General features: G+C 50.1%; 4 protein-coding genes across 4 annotated transcripts in view; 2 read left to right on the plus strand and 2 right to left on the minus strand.

Annotated features, from left to right (window-relative positions):
- Positions 1 to 16,416, plus strand: part of LOC135405349 (zinc finger protein 70-like) — a 431,851-nt gene that overhangs the window by 346,959 nt on the left and 68,476 nt on the right. The gene's annotated exons all lie outside the window — the stretch shown is intronic.
- The window catches only part of LOC135405331 (zinc finger protein 239-like), a 169,957-nt gene that overhangs the window by 112,632 nt on the left and 40,909 nt on the right, over positions 1 to 16,416 (minus strand). The gene's annotated exons all lie outside the window — the stretch shown is intronic.
- Positions 1 to 16,416, minus strand: part of LOC135405284 (zinc finger protein 239-like) — a 92,314-nt gene that overhangs the window by 33,087 nt on the left and 42,811 nt on the right. The window lies entirely within an intron of this gene.
- Positions 1 to 16,416, plus strand: part of LOC135406327 (olfactory receptor 14J1-like) — a 28,366-nt gene that overhangs the window by 8,964 nt on the left and 2,986 nt on the right. The window lies entirely within an intron of this gene.

The raw sequence follows: 16,416 nt of genomic DNA on the forward strand, positions 1-16,416 counted from the left end.
TGGGGGATACCTTCTCTGGGTGGCCAGGGGCTTTTCCTTGTTGCACTAAGCAGGTTGGGAAAGAGACTGCAATCCTGTTCAATGCAATCCTCCCTGTATTTGGGATGCCTTTGGGAATGTCATCAGACAGAGGTTCCCACTTGACTGCAGAAACAAAATGCTTCACTCTTGTTTTGCTCTTCTGAACACAGTTCAAACACTGTTGACATGGGAGGGAAATTTACATCTCTTGTTAGTGCCAAATGTGATCCAAGTGTTGTCTAAAAGTGTCTGTATTAAGTAAGCAAGACTCTGTAATGAATCTGTAAACAGTGTGTGTAATGTAAAGCCCTGTCTGGCTGTCCCTGAAGTGCTGAGGCTGAACAACAGCCCCTGAGCCAAAGTTGAGCTCTAGATGAACCTTCCAACCTAATGGGCTGTGTCTCCATGTATCTGCTCATCAGCTAAAACTGGGTCTATTTGTTGGTAAAAATGTGCTGTGATGGGACTCCACCTGTGTGTCTGCTCCTGAACAAACAGGTGTGCTTATTAGTCAGATCTATTAGTCTGGGCTCATTAGTGAATCCTGTTTGTGTCTGTTCATTAATGAAATATGTCTGATTGTGAGCAAAATGTGATCTTTATCTTTCTGTATCTGGAGAGTGGTCAAGGCCATGGCAGTCAATGTCTGGCCTTGTTTGGCAGCAGATGGGGCAGGGGGAGCCTTGGTTTGGGAGAAGTAGAACATTGCTCCCAGTATTCTGCTCTGGCCAAATAAGGAACAATAAATCTTAGAGAAGTCCTGGAGAATTGGATCAGGGCTGGAACTCAAGCAAACAGGATGTGAGCTGAGCTCTGGGGACCCAGAGAAGATCAAACCAAACATGACGGTCTCTGTGGGGAAAAGCAGTGATGCTGAGAACCGAGGTCAAGAAGGGGACACCTGACTTTGGGCGGGCACCAGATGCCAAAAAACCCACCAGAGACCCCCAAAGAAGACCCCAAATGACCAAATAGGTACTTGCAATAGGGGTGTGACTGTGTAAAGCAAAGTAATGGACATGTGTTAAGTAAGGGAGAATATCCAATGCCTCTGGAATCAGTGTGTGTAATCCCAAGCCCTGTCTGTGTCCCTGAGCAGGCTGGATTAGAAGAACTCTCCTGCAGGCGTCCAGCACGCTGCCCTAAAGAATGCCTGCTTCTTAACACCCCAAACTGGGGTGAAGGGCTTGGGTTCTGCTGCTTGTGGGGATCATTTCTGGCCCCCAGATGGGACCCTGTGCCTGATCTCCCGTGGATCCGAGGGAATCTCTGGATCTTCATGCTAGCACCAGGACTTTCCTGGAGAAGACCACAGATCCCCAGCCCAGTCTGGGATGTGGGGGAGATCCCATTGGATAATAAGGCATTCTTTTGGGGAATCCTGCTCATGTAAAATGTGTGGATCTTCCAGCACTTTGGGTGGGTTATTTGGTATTCCACAATTTGGTGTCTGGCTTTGTTTTATCCACTGGTCATTGTTTTGTGTTTGTATTTGTCTCTGTGCTGTAACATTTGCACAGGTGGGTTAGGGGTGCAAAACTGACCCCAGTTGTACAAGCAGTGAGTCAGCAGTGTGGTGTGTGAGAGAAATGATCCAACCCTGCCAATGCAGTGGGAACAGGTGATGTACAGTGTGGAAATGTTCCAGGTGAATGTTGGCAGATGGATTTGACTGAATTGCCCAGAAAAGGGGGGTGTAAAGATCTCCTAGTCTTGGGGGATACCTTCTCTGGGTGGCCAGAGGTTTTTCCCTTGTGACACCAACTGGGCTAGGGAAGTGAGTGGAATATTGTTGAATCCAAGAATCCCTGGATTCGAGGTACATTTGGGAATGTCATCAGACAGAGGTTCCCACTTGATTGTAGAAGTGGTACAACAAGTCAAATCATAGATGCATTATTGCAGAATTCCAAAGGCCAGAGCCCCTTGGGTAATTGAGAGGTTGTCTGAGAAGAAACAAAATGCTTTAGTCTTGTTTTGCTCTCCTGACAATAGTTAATTGGGTCTTGACTTGGGAGCAAAATTTACATCTCATTTTAGTATCAAATGTGACCCAAGTGTTGCCTCCAAGGGATTGTTGGGTGTGCACTCATTTACCTGAAAAGACAAGAAGCCATTCACCATTTCTGCCTCCCCTATTCTGGCAGAAATGATTCCTGGTCACTGGGTGAGCACTTGTGTTCCCCAAAAAGTAGACCCAGCAGTTAGTGTGCAAGTACCCCCCCATCTCTGACAATCCTGCCTGTGTCCAAAGCTGTGACCCCCACTGAAGGGACAGGAGAACTGGATTGTGTTAATGAAAGGGGCACGTTTGTGGGAAATCACCCCCAATGTCCTCAAACCCTTCCTGCTGGGGAAATGACTGATCCTTGGCCGGTCCCCAATGGAACAGGGTGGTGTTGGCTGTGTGGAAATAACACCTGTGAAGGGTTGCCCCAAAGCTGGAAGGGCATTTGTATTTTAGCTTGCATCATGACTCAGCTTAGTCTGAAGAAAAGGAGGGATTTGATGTGGGATATAGAACACTGCTCCCAACATTTCTCTATGGCCAAGGAAGGAAAAACATAATCTTGGAGAGGTCCTAGAGAATTCGATTGGGGATGTAACTAAGCAAACAGGATGGAAGCTGAGCTCTGTGCACCCAGAGAAGATCAAAACCAAACGTTACAGTCTTTGTGGTGAAAGGTAATGACACTGTGTCTGCTCAGAACCAAGGTCAAGAAGTGGACACCTCAACTTTGGGGGACACCACATGCCAAAAAACCCCCACCAGAGACCCCTGAAGAAGACCCCAAAGGACCAACTAAGGACTTGCAATAGGGGGTGTGACTATGTAAAGCAAAGTAAGGGAGAATATCTAAGGAATATAGAAACTGTGTGTGTGTGATATAAAGCCCTGTCTGGCTGTCCCTGAAATGCTGAGGCTGAACAACAGCCCCTGAGCCAAAGCTGAGCTCTAGATGAACCTTCCAACCTACTGGTCTATTTATCCATGTATTTGCTCCTTAGCTAAAACTGTGTATGTTTGTTGGTCAAAGATGTACTGTGTGAAAAGACTACCCCTGTATCTGCCCATGAACAAAATAAATGTGCTTATTAGTGAGATCTGTGAGTCTCAGCTCATTAGTGAATGATATTTGTATGTGTTCATTAATCAAATCTTATGTCTGATTGTGAGCAAAATGTGATCTTTATCTTTCTGTATCTGGAGAGTGGTCAAGGCCATGGCAGTCGATGTCTGGCCTTGTTTGGCAGGACATGGGGCAGGTTGACTGCCTTGGTTTTCCCCTTAAGCCCTGGCCAGGCTCTGGGTGGAACCCAGGAGGAGAAGGGAGCCAGAAGGTTTTGCACACTCGTAGCTCTGTGAGCTTGTTTCTGCAAGGCCAGAAAAGCTGGACCCCCTCCCAGCAGAGATGGAGCCCTCCCCTACGAGTGGACGCCCTGGGTGGGATTTCCCGTGCCCGGGAGGGGTTCTCCAACCCTTGGCTGCGACCGGGGCTCCCCCGCTGCCGTGCGGGCCTGGCTGAGGGGAACAGATGAGGGAACTGGGCAGGGACTTTTCTACTCACTCCAGGCACTCTTGGTAGGAATGATGAGGTCCATTACTGAGCTCAACCTGTTGTAATTCTTTGCTGGTTTGCACTGCAGGAAAATTACACACTTGTTCTCCAAAGTTGGTGTCGGTGTCTCTTGTGCTGACCCTCGTCGTGGGCAAAACAGTTCCATGGGGCCCTGCAGTGTCACAATGGTCCCCTGATTCCATGAGACAACATTCCTAATGTACTGTCTAGACTAGAGGAAAATCACAGGAAGAGCCCTGGTTTGTTAGGACTTGCTTTGTCTGAATGAGCCCCGTGGGGCTTTTGGTGCTGAGTCCTTGAACCTCAGGTACTGAGGGGAGATTACACAAACCTTTCCATTAGTCAGAGTCAGAAGGAGAACCCAAAATATTTCAAAGCATTAATGGGTCCCACTGAGGGGCATTCCCAATACAGGCTCCTCATGGAGTCGCTGGAAGAGAGAATTGGAGGCCATGATTGCACAAAGCTCTCAAAGGCTCAGTTTCCAAAGGAAGTACCAAAGCTCCTTAAAAATCCTGGAGTACCTACTGACAGAGCCTCTCAAGGTACTAATTAAAGCACATAATTGGAGAACATGATTGAACAGCAATCTTTGGCAGAATTCTGGGCCCATAATTCTGCCAAAGATTCCTCCTCCAGTGGATCTTCCTCTTGACTTCCCCCTCAGTCCAAGCTGTGTGTAACCTCTCTCTGGCTTGCTTTTGTGCCCTGGGTGCTGCAGGCAGTGCCCTCAGCCCTGCTGGGCTGTGCAGAGGAGCTGCTCCTGGGCAGAGCTGTCTCTTTGAAGCTCTTCTTGCTTACCAGGAGCTCCCTGTGTGCCAGGAGCCCAGCCCAGCTCAGCAGCACAGCAACAGCCCCAGGGTAGGTGGGCACTGACCAGTCTCCCCAGGGCAGTGGGCACAGCACCAAGGCTGACAGAGCTCAAGAAGTGTTTGGATGATCCTCTCAGGCTCATGGTGTGACCCTTGGGGATGGTCCTGTGCAGGGCTAAGGGTTGGACTGGATGATCCTTGTGGGTCCCTTCCAACTCAGCCTATTCTGTCATTCTGTGATTATCAACCCTGTGTTCAGCACAAACCCAAAACACAGACCTGCACCAGCCACCAGGAAGAAATTTAACTGTACTCCCCCTGAAACCAGCACACCCTTTAGGGGCTCTCCCAGAAATATCCCACAGTCCATTTTTCACCTGGAACCAGTGACTCTGAGTTCCTGCTTCCCCAGCCCCAGGAATGGTCTCCTTGTCTGCTCATTCCTCCATGCTCTCTTTTCAGTGATGACCTCAGTGGGGCTTGCAGACATCCTCAGAAACCTGGAGGTTTCCTTATGAATTTGACTTCTCTAGAGGCTTGTTCAGTCTTCAGATCCTCAGTTCAGGAATTCAGGGCTCATTGACACTCAAACCATCTTAAGGAGACAAATCTCTGGGAATAATTTACTTTTAAGTCTTCCATTCTTTTGTGGTTTCTTAGACAGATTTCACAGCCACACTCCACAGTCCTTTTGCCACCTGGAACCAGTGACTCTGAGTTCCTGCTTCCCCAGCCCCAGGGATGGTCTCCTTGTCTGCTCATTCCTCCACACTCTCTTCTCAGAGATGGCATCTTAACGAGACAAGCCCCTGGGAGTAATTTACTTGCAAGTCTTTAATTCTTTTGTGGTTAATTAGACAGATCTGAGAAGTGTATTCAAAGTGAATATATTGTATTAAAGAAGCAATGAGAAAATATTTCCTTTTTTCTGGCCTGTTCATTTTTTTCCTGTTTATACACTAATGTCAGCAATCTCCATTTGATAGTGATCCTGGGCACCTCCTAATTCAGTCGGAAGAGAAAAGAAAATCAAGACCCTCTACATCTGACAATCCATCAGACTTTATCCCTATCACCACCCCACCATTCCCTCATCAAACCCCTGGCACTCAAAGCAGCCTTGGGCAAATCTCAGCTCCCTCCACTCAAGGCTGGACCTGCAGGTTTCAGCTCCTTGGCACCAACTCCCACCTGCTTGGCTTGGAGAAAGAGCTGCCCGAGACACAGAGGGATGTTCATTTATTGCCAGCAAAGAAAACCAGAGGAAAGCACAGCTCAGTAAAAAACCAGAAATCCTTCCCCTGCTGTATATTGTCCACATTGCCTCCACTGACGTCCACTTTGCACAGTAGATAGTCTTAGACCAATGGCAAGCACCTTCTGTATCGAGTACAGATCCCAAGATCCCCCAAACACTCCCTGCCCCACATTCTGTCCATATTTGTCCTTTGCACACAGTGAGTCACTGTAGTGGTTTGAACCAGGTTTTCCTCCAGAGGCTAAGAACAAGGTAAAACCCCAGGTGGTGGTAATTCCCTGGAAGTTTTGAAGTTTTGTCCAATGGGCGCTCCTGCAAAATGTAAACATACCACAACCAGACTGGAAGAAGAGTTGTAGTTTGGTTGTAGAAGTGGTAGCCATGTTCTGACACCATGAGGAAAGGGGCCCAGAGCCCCTTGGGGCTTCTGGGGCCCCCCCGTCCCCAGCGGGGGGCCTACGGGGACCTGGAACAGCATAAAACTGGGCCAGGTGTCTGTAGCCGAAAGGCTGGGAGTTTTTCTCTCCATCATGGGCAGCGGCCGGAGTAGCAGCAGCCAGCACTGACCAGAGAAACGGTGGCAGAGAGCCAGGACAGATAAGAACTGAACCGGAGAAGCAGCAGAAGAGATGCAACTGAGTAAGGAAGACACCGAGTTGTCTCAGAAAGCCGAGGGAGCCAGCAGCCGACAAAGAGAACTGAGTTCTACAGAGTTCTGGGGGCAAGAACTGAACCAGACCCCCCAAACTCTTTTGAGACCTCCGAGAAAGGAGGGAGATGGACTCCTATTAAGGAGAGGAGTCTTGGAGTGCTACAGCACTTGCAGAAAGGAACTAGAGAACTCCAAGAGGAATGCAGAAAGGGTGACCTTGGGGGCCCTCCCTTGCTGCAAGCTACAAAGAAGCTCGCAGCCATCTTGAGGCAGGGCACAGAAGCTCTGCAAGGGGCTTTGAGTCCCCTGGAGATACCAGACTGTCATGAAGATGCCCCTGCATTTCATGATATGAGCGTGGTGGAACGACCTTTGTCTGGGGTGATGTAGCCCACGGAAGACCCCTTTGCCTGTGTCAAGGGGTCAAGGGGGATACCCCTTCGTGAGTGCTGGCAGAAATCCAGCTATCAGCTGCTGCATGTGTAGCAGATTGCTGCTGTAGAAGATACTCCTGCTCAGAGACTGGAAAGGGATCTGTCCTTCTTCCCTCCTGGACTTTTATTTGGAGGGGAGAAGAGATCTGATCCATTGTAAATACTTATGTCATGGTAGAGATAGTTGTGATCGTGTGTATAATGTATTATTATATTTATTTGTACAGTCATTGTAATATATATTCCCTTTCCCCCATTCTGAGTCTCGTGTTTTGTCTGGAAAACCCATCTCACACTGGATTGAGATGGGGAAGGGGGCTTAGACTAGGGAATTAGATTTTGGGGATCTCAAACCATGACAGCTACAATTTTAACAGTGACTGAATTAGATATTCACAAGAACAACATTCACACCACAGTCAATTCACACCCACACCCAGGCAGAGATGTGTGGACGCATCAAGAGCTGGGTGTGGAAAGGTCCCTCTTCCAAATTCTCCTTGTTGTCAGGGAAACACTCCCACAAATCCCTTTGTGCTTCATAACAGACAAGGTTCCATGCGGCCCTGCAGTGTCACAATGGCCTTTTTATTCCCTGAGTTTTCACAGTGTCCTAATGACCCCTTGAGGCCACAAGTTTCTGTGCTTTCCATGTTACCTTTGTTTCATTGAGAACCTACACTGTCTCAACCCTTCAGCTCCAGAAGGCCCTGCAGTGTCACAAGGGTTCTTTGATTCCAGGAGATTTCACAGGATGACACCTGGGAGGTCACCATGGAGCCCTGGGACATCCCGTGACCTCCCGGCTCTTTAGGAGCCCTGAGAACTTCAACAGGGGGAAGTGCCGGATTCTGCCCTGGGATGGGGCAACCCCGCCTGGACGGACAGACTGGGAAGGAGAGGCTGGAAAGCAGTGCTGGGAAAGGGCCCTGGGGGTGCTGGTGGGTGGCCAGTTGGCCCTGAGTCAGCAGTGCCCTGGCAGCCAGGAGGGCCAAGCCTGTCCTGGGGGCATCAGGCCCAGCATGGCCGGCCGGGCCAGGGAGGGGATTGTCCCGCTCTGCTCTGCCCTGGGGCGGCCTCACCTGCACCATTGGGGCAGTTTGGGGGGACACAATGGAAGGAAGAGATTGAGCCATTGGAGAGTGTCCAAAGGAGGGCAAGGAAGAGGGGGAAGGGCCTTGGGGGGAAGGTGTGTGAGGACACTGAGGGCACTTGGTGTGTTCAGCTGGAGAAGAGGAGACTGAGGGGAGACCTCACTGCAGGTCCAACTTCCTGGGGAGGGGCAGAGGAGGGGCAGGCCCTGAGCTCTGCTCTGGGGGGACCAGGGACAGGACTGCGGGAATGGCCTGAAGTTGTGTCAGGGCAGGGTCAGGTTGGATCTTAGAAAAAGATTCTTCCCCCAGAGGGTGGTTGGGCACTGACCAGGCTCCTCAGAGCAGTGGGCATAGCACCAAGGCTGCCAGGGTTAAATAAGCTTTTGGATAGTTCTCTCAGGCTCATGGTGTGACTCTTGGGGATGGTCCTGTGCAGGGCTAAGGCTTGGGCTGGATGATCGCTGTGGGTCCCTTCCAGCTCAGCATATTCTGTCATTCTGTGTTTGTTTGTGTTTGGTTTGGTTGTGTTTGGTCTTTTTGTCCCCCTTTTGAATTGCCCTTCCTCTGACCCATGACTTTTTCCTTCACTGTCTTGGGGCTTGGTGGTCACCTGATGGCAAGACAAGGTTATCCAACTCAGTCATCTTGACCACATTTTTGGTGCAAGTCACCATTAACTGGATGAGGTTTCTCACAGACTCGCTGCAACTTGGCATCATCCACAAAGGGGTGGAAAGTGCATTTCATCCCATCATCCAGAAACATAATAAAGATGTTCCATAGGAATGGTCAAAGGCTGGTCCCTGATGGATGTCACCTGGGAGTTGCTGCCAAGTGGAATTTGTGCCATGACTTTTGAGCCCAATCAGTCATTCAACTTCCCACCCACCACGTTTCCCTTCTTCAGTCCAGCTCTCACCAGTATGGCTCCAAGAAGACCGCAGGACACCATGTCAAAGGCCCTGCTGAAGTCTGGGCACACAACATCCCTTCTTTTCCCTCTCACTCTGGGAATAATTTCCTTTTAAGTCTTCCATTCATTTGTGACAGCCACATCCCACAGTCCTTTTGCCACCTGGAACCAGTGACTCTGAGTTCCTGCTTCCCCAGCCCCAGGGGTGGTCTCCTTGTCTGCTCATTCCCCCACACTCTCTTCTCACTGATGGCATCTTAACCAGACAAGCCCCTGGGAATAATTGACTTCTAAGTCTTCAATTCTTTTGTGGTTAATTAGACAGATCTCAGAAGTGCATTCAAAGTGAATATCTTGTATTAATAAAACCAATAGAAAAGATGTCTCTCTTGTGTCCTGTTTACCTTTTTCCTGTTTTTGCATTAATATCAGCAATCCCCAGTCGAGATTGATCCCAAGCACCTCCTAATTCAGTCTTAATAGATAAGAAAATCAAGACCCTTGATGTCTGAGAATCCATCAGAATTTATCCCTATCCCCACCCCACCATTCCCTCATCAAACCCCTGGCACTCAAAGCAGCCTTGGGCAAATCTCAGCTCCCTCCACTCAAGGCTGGACCTGCAGGTTTCAGCTCCTTGGCACCAACTCCCACCTGCTTGGCTTGGAGAAAGAGCTGCACAAGACACAGAGGGATGTTCATTTATTGCCAACAAACAAAACCAGAGGAAGGCACAGCTCAATAAAAAACAAAAGTCGTTCTCCTGCTGTATATTAAGTCCACATTGTCTCCACTGACGTCCACTTTGCACAGTAGATAGTCTCAGCTCTTCCAGCTCCAGGCACAGGAAGTGATTGTTGGCCTGGACTGAGGGCTGGTGAGGCCACCCCAGGAGTTTTGTGTCCAGCTCTGGGCCCCTGAGTTGAGGAAGGCCATGGAGGGGCTGGAGCATTTGCAGAGAAAAGCAGCGAGGCTGGGGAAGTCCCTAAGCTGGGGCAGCCAGAAAGCTGTTCTTATTTCCCGAGCAATCCTGCCCTGCACAGGAAAGGAATCTCAGACAAAAGGTTATTGCAGGTTCATTTATGTCACTCAAATCCAATCGGAGACTCCCCAGTTAGACTAAGTCTCTGGGACACACAAGATGGGGGCTACTGAAAAAGGAGGGAATGGAAAGATGACTTTTTTTTTAGAACACATCTAAATCATAGAAAATTAAATAATGTACATAAGGAAAGACCTCATTGTTCATGGGAGTTCTGGCACACAGTGGGAGTGTCATTCAGCAAACAATATTCTACAATTCAACATCACGGACTGTTCTGACCCAAAAATCAAATCCCCTGGAGGTACACAGAGTGTTTCCACATCCCTCTGCATCATCCACCAAGTGCACCCAAGTCCTTGAGCAGAAACAATCCTAAGGGTGGCTTTGCCTTTGCTTAAGGCAGGACTAATCCAAACTGACCTCCCCAACATATTCCTCATATGGACCACAGGGATTTTATCCCCTTCAATGGTATATAGAGGTTCTTTTTAGGCAGGGCCAGTTCAACTGGTAGAGTTACCTAACTAGGTCTGTGTGATGCCTTAAACCTTTCTGGATTTTTTTTAACTTTTTTTATATTTTAAAAGTAGTTGTGTAGTGAATGTAGATGTTAATGTAGCTGTATTATATGCTACCCTCTAGCATAGTAGTTTACACAGACCCAACCCTATTACCCCATTTGATATCAAACTTTCTAAACTCCTTTAGCGTGTTTACACTTCTTTTCAAGGTAGAACTGTAGAAAAACACCTCTATTGAACAACATCACACCCTAGGCCTGGACAACAAGATCCCACAAGAGACAAAGCAACCTTCAAGCCCAGAATGTTGGAGACGCTCCAAGGACTGTACGTGCTATGAAGAAGATAAAGATGAGGAAGAAGGGATCCAAAGACCCCAAACCCAATTCCCCAAGGGGCGTGTCAGGGACAGAACTGGGCAGAACTGGGGGGTGGAGAGCTCTGGCATTGGACGGACCATCTTCTAAAACTGTAGAACCATTGCCTGGGAGGGCGCGTCGTGTGTGTTCCCCTGGGCCTGTGGGCCTGATTAAAGGACCTGCTCTTTTGAGCTGATCTTAGACACTGAACTGGCCTGGAGTTTTCTCTCTTGAGCTTACAGGATTAACAAACTAGGTGGCTTTTGCTAAATGCACATCCCAAAGTTTGAAGGTCCCACTGCCCATTGCTGTCAAGGTGGTTTTGAACAGTCCACTCTACCATTCAACTTTCCCAGAGGCTGGTGCCTGACAGGGAATATGATCCATCCATTCCATGTCCAGCTCTCTGGTCCAGGTGTGCACAAGGTTGTTTTGGAAGAGAGTCCTGCTGTCCAACCCCAGTGTTTCTGGAGGGCCGTGTCTCCACAGGATTTGCTTTTCCAGGCCCAGGATGGTGTTCTGGGCACTGGTGGGAGGCACAGGGGGTGTCTCCTGCCATCCACTGGTTGTGTTCACCATTGTCAGCACGTAGAGCTTGCCTTGGTGGTTTGGGGAGTGTGCTGGGATCAATCTGTCAGGCCTGCCCACATCTCTAGTTCGGCCATCATCCCATCAGACAATGCCAACAGTGCCAGCTCTCATGCAAGCTGTCTGTGAGATCTGAGAGTTACTGGTGGCACCATGGGAATGGTTTTGGTGTTGAATGATGCTCAAACCAGCCTGGTTCACCCAACTCCAAACACACATCCTGCTTTTGGAAGTTGGATGGGACAGAGAAGCTGCTCACTGGCCTGTCCATTTGTGAGGAGCAGTCAATCCCTTCCTACTAGAGAAGTCCAGTCCCCTTTCATCCAGGCAGGTTCTTCTAACACAGCCCTTCTTGGGGTAGATGTGTGGAGATTCCTGCCTTGGGTGGGGACGCCCTCCAAGGACACTCCTCAAGGTTGAGCAAAAGAAATCTCCCCACACCTCTTGGTCTGGGTGAGTTCCATCAGATCTCTATGTAATAATTATTTGTTTTTACTAGCTTTAATATAATAGTTTCAATCATTGCTTCAATACAGTGCACTATCCTATTCTATACTGTACTACTAGTAATTTTAGCCTTTATACTGTGTAGTAAATAATTCCGAATAAGATCTTTTGTCTGATTATTTGTAAAAATAAATGATTCATTTTATAGAAATATTCCCATTTGGCCTATCATTAAAACCTGTGGGACAAAAGTGGTTCAATCACAATTCTGTAATTCCTTAAATTTAATTTGTTGAGAAAATCTGAGGCAAAGATTGGATCCCTTATTCCTTGAGGCTCCGCAGTGGGACAATGGCTCCTTGATTCCATGAGGTTCCACTGTTTCCCAGCGTTCTTGGGCTCCATCAGGCCTTGCAGTGTGACAATGGCCCACTGATTCCATCATTTTCCCCAGTGTCACGATGGACCCTTGATTCCATGAGGTTCCCCAGTGTCACAATGGTCCCTTTGACTCCAGAAGGCCTTGCAGAATCAGAATGGCCCCTGCATTCTGTGAGGTTCCACAAGGTCACAATGGCCCCTTGATTCCATGAGATTCCACAATGTCCTGTTGGTTCCCTTTGGTTCCAAAAGGTTCTGGGATGTCACACTGACCCCTTGATTCCCTGATGTTCCACAGAGTCTTGGGGTCCTTTTAATTCCATGAGGTTCCACAGTGTCCCATGTTCCCTTTGGTTCCAGGAGGCCCCAGTGTATTCCAATGGCCCCTGGATTCCAGGAGATTCCACAGTGTCCTGGGGTTCCCTTGTCTCCCTGAGTTTTGGCAGTGTCCAGGGTCCCTTTGTCCTCAGGAGGTTTCTTTGTTTCCATTAAGCCCTGCTGTGTTCGAGAGTCTCTTTGGTTCCATCAGATTCCACAGAGTCAAAATGTCCCCTTTATTCCATGAGGTTCCACCATGTCCCAGGGTTCCTTTGGTTCCATGGGGTTCCACAGTGCCAAAACTCCCTGGTTCTTCTCCTTCCAACATTTGTGGGCCCATTCTCTCCCTGCCTGGGGTGGAGCCCCATTGTGTTTGTGCAGGAATGGATCCATGGCCATCCTGCCACTGCCCCAATTGAATGCTGCACAAACGTCACTGCAGGCCCGACCCTGGATGCAGGAACAGTCTGGGAACTCCAGGCCTGCTGACATTCAGCAGAGCCAGTCGGGGTCCCAAAGAGCACAAGGGATTGACTGCAACCCCTGCAGGTCTCTGGCATTGCTGGGGACAAAGGCAGGAACTGCCAGGAGCTCTGCAGAGCCCTGACAGTGCCACTGCAATCCCAAGCTGCATTGCCCGGGGCAACCCTCAGCACAGCCAAGGCCACAACCCTTCCTGAAAGGTGTCCCTTCTGGGCAGGGCCAGGGGGACAAACCCCTCCATCTGTCCCTGCACATGTTGTGTCCAATTCTCAGCCCCCACTTAGGGACAAAGTCAGGCTACAGTGGGTGTTTAGCTTTGCATTTGCTTCACTCTTTTGTGCTTCCAACACACACACCCCAATCTGGGCAGAGTCTGGCCCCCCAAAGAACACAAGACCTGACTAGTTGTGGCTCCTGCTGCAGGGGCTGGAACTTGGGCCACAATCTGTGCCAGGAGCAGAGAGGTCCCTCCCCACAGAAACTTCTTGGCAATGGAGTTCTTAAGAAAAGGAGACAGGCTGTGGGGATCACTTGCAGGGCACAGCCAGGGACGTGTCTTGACCAGCCTCCTGTTTAACATGTCCAGTTTTTTCAGCCTCTTTGCTCTCTCTTTTCTCATGCTTGTTCCTCCAGAAACCATGATGATCCTACCCTTACTTTGGTTCTTTTCTAGACATCCCATGACAAGTCTTGCCCAGTCCCCAAATCCCCTTTCTGGCTGCCCATCATGAGTCTCAGAGCCCGAGGTCGAATCCCCCATCCTCAGCTACAAGGTCACCCTGAGAGGTTCTGCCATTGACCCACTTGCTTAAAGTTTCATACAGATACCTTGGAACTTCCTTGGAACTGATTCTTTACCTTTTGGGCTTAGGAGGGTTTCTCCATAAACATGGCAATTAATGTCCTCAAAATGGAAATTCTTTGGAGAAGGGGTTTGGGACTTTAGACTCAAAAGAATCCCAGAATGCTTTGGCTTGCAAGAGAGCTAAAAGGTCATCTGGTCCAAGTCCCTGGACATAGACAGTGACATCTTTATTAATTGAGGTTACTCACAGTCCTTGACTTTGGACAAATGCAGGGATGGGACATCCACTTCTCTGGAAACATCCTCCAGTTCTTGCCAACCTGATTGTTAACTCTTTCCTCCTATTATCCAATAGAAAACTCTTCTCTTTCAGTTCAAAGCCACTGCCCCGTGTTCTGCTACTACAGGCTTTGGTAAAAAGTATCCCTGTGATTTCCTTAGACTATGAGCATTACATTTTCATCTGCAAAAACATCTGTGAGTGCCCAGAGATCTCCCAAGATGGGCTTTAAAGGTCTCAAGCACATGAGCACTAGAGAGGGGCTAAGGAGCTGTGGCCTCACTGGTGTGGAGAGTGAGGACAGTACAGGACAGCCCTCAGAAGGCTTGAAGGGAGGATTTAGAGATGGTGGATCCTTTTGTCATAGCAGAAAAGAACATGAGAAAGAAAGAATTAATGCCAAGTGCAGCTGGGGAGGTCCAGCATGGACATGAGGAAAAAGGAATTTCACTCAATGGAAAATGCTGCAACACGTCAGCCAGGAGGAGTGTGGATGAGCCCAAGGCTTTGTGTGTGCAGGAAGAGCCAGGGAGGACGCAGAGATGTCAGTGCAGGAAGGTGCCAGCCAGGTGGGGCAGCCAGGGGGATGACGACAGCCTGCAGGGAAAGGGGCAGGGCATGGACACCGTAGGACAGCCTGGGCTGGAGAGGAGACAGGGAGGGGGAGAAGCTGAAAGGCCCTGCCAGAGCCACCTTCTGCAGGCCTTTGGCCATGGCTGCTGTCTGTGCCCCTGATGCCAGGAGGAGGGGAGTGCCCCTTGCAGCCCTGGGGCCTCCTGGCCTCCTTGTCCCTGCTCAGCAGCCTGGCAGGTGCCACCCCATGGGCCTGCCCTTGGCATTGCACATCCCACATCCCAGTGCCCCAGGAAGAGCCCTGAGGAATGAGGCAGGGACAGGATCTGCCTTCCCAGGGGCTGGGCGTCAGGGCTTGGTCCTCTGGATTAAGGAAACAAGTCAAGGTTTATTCAGCATCAGAGCCACCTTTCCCTTGCTTGTCCATCCTTGTCATCACTGTCTGCAGTTTTCTGTTCCAACTGGAATCTGGGGACACGTTCTCAGTTGTGTCCCTCAGTGAGACTCATTAGCACTACAAGAAACTTTAGTGTTTCCATCTCACTTTGACTTCTTGAGAAGTAGGTTGAACTTCCTCTCAGGGACTGAGTCTCATGTAAACAACATCAAACCCCCTTGAGGGTCATGAAATGCCTGGGGCTGTTGCTGTGCTGCTGAGCTGGGCCGGGCTCCTGGCACACAGGGAGCTCCTGGCAAGCAAGAAGAGCTTCACAGAGACAGCTCTGCCCAGGAGCAGCTCCTCTGCACAGCCCAGCAGGGCTGAGGGCACTGCCAGCAGGCACTGAGGGGAAGGGAGTGAGGCAGGAAAAGGTTCAAGGGAATCAGGATTGGAAAGACATTGAGCTGAACCTTCAGTGTGGGAGAGGTTTTCACAGCCTCTCCATGGTAAGTCTATGCAGGGAGGACAGTGTTGCTTGTGTGCCTGGAGGAATCTCCCAAAGCTGGCACATCCCACAGCCTGAAGGATATTTTAGGAGGACTCCCACAATTTCTCTGTTGCAGAGGAGCAGGAGGAGCTCCAGGGCAGGGCTTCCCTGTGGCACCAGCAGAGGGACAGGGCAGGAGGCTCCTTCCAGGGACAGATGCAGGGTGTGAAGGGGGGTGCAGCCAGGGGTGCCCAGGGCTGTCCTGCAGAGCAGGGTCCTGCAGCCCAGGGCTCTGTGTTGCGGGGAAGGAACTCTTTGCCTGCAGGATCAACCCTCAGCCTGCCCAGGGAGCTACGGATGGTGCTGTGGGGAGAAGCTGTGTGTGGAAGGGGGAAGGCGTGGTGAAGCAGGGTCCTGCTGCTTTGGAGAGTGTTTTACATGATACATCAGGGCTTCTCACAGCTCCAGTCTGTGGCCAGGTAATTTCAGAGGGGACATTTCCTGAGCACATTAGGGGCAGGGCTTTTGTGCTTGAGTCTCTGCTTTCCTGAATCTGTGCTTGCACATTTGCCTGGCTCAGCTTGGTGGGAATGGAAACTCAGCTGTGCAGGTTAGAGCAGAAGCATCTCTGCTGCCCTGGGCCCATTTGCTGCTGAGCAGGGCCTGAGGGGACTGTCCTGCCCTGGGGCTGTCTGGGAGGGGCTGTGCAGGGCTGGGAAGGGAAAGCCTTTCCTCAGGGCCCGGCTGTCTCTCTCCTTGCCTTGCTCAGGTGCTCCTGCTATGGCTGACAGGCTCTCTGGCAATGGCAGGTTGAGCTGCAGAGTCAGGCCCAGCCCCTGGGGCTCCTCCTGTGCAGGGCTGAGCACAGCAAGGAGGTGTCCCAGCTCTCTGTGTCCCGGGGGGCTCTGGGCTCTGGCAGGCTGGGAATGAGCCGATTCTGCCTGACTTTGGGAAAGGGGGGAGCCAATTTCTCTGCTGTGGGTCC

This window comes from Pseudopipra pipra, chromosome W (genome assembly GCF_036250125.1).
Source record: "Pseudopipra pipra isolate bDixPip1 chromosome W, bDixPip1.hap1, whole genome shotgun sequence".
Lineage (NCBI taxonomy): Eukaryota > Metazoa > Chordata > Aves > Passeriformes > Pipridae > Pseudopipra > Pseudopipra pipra.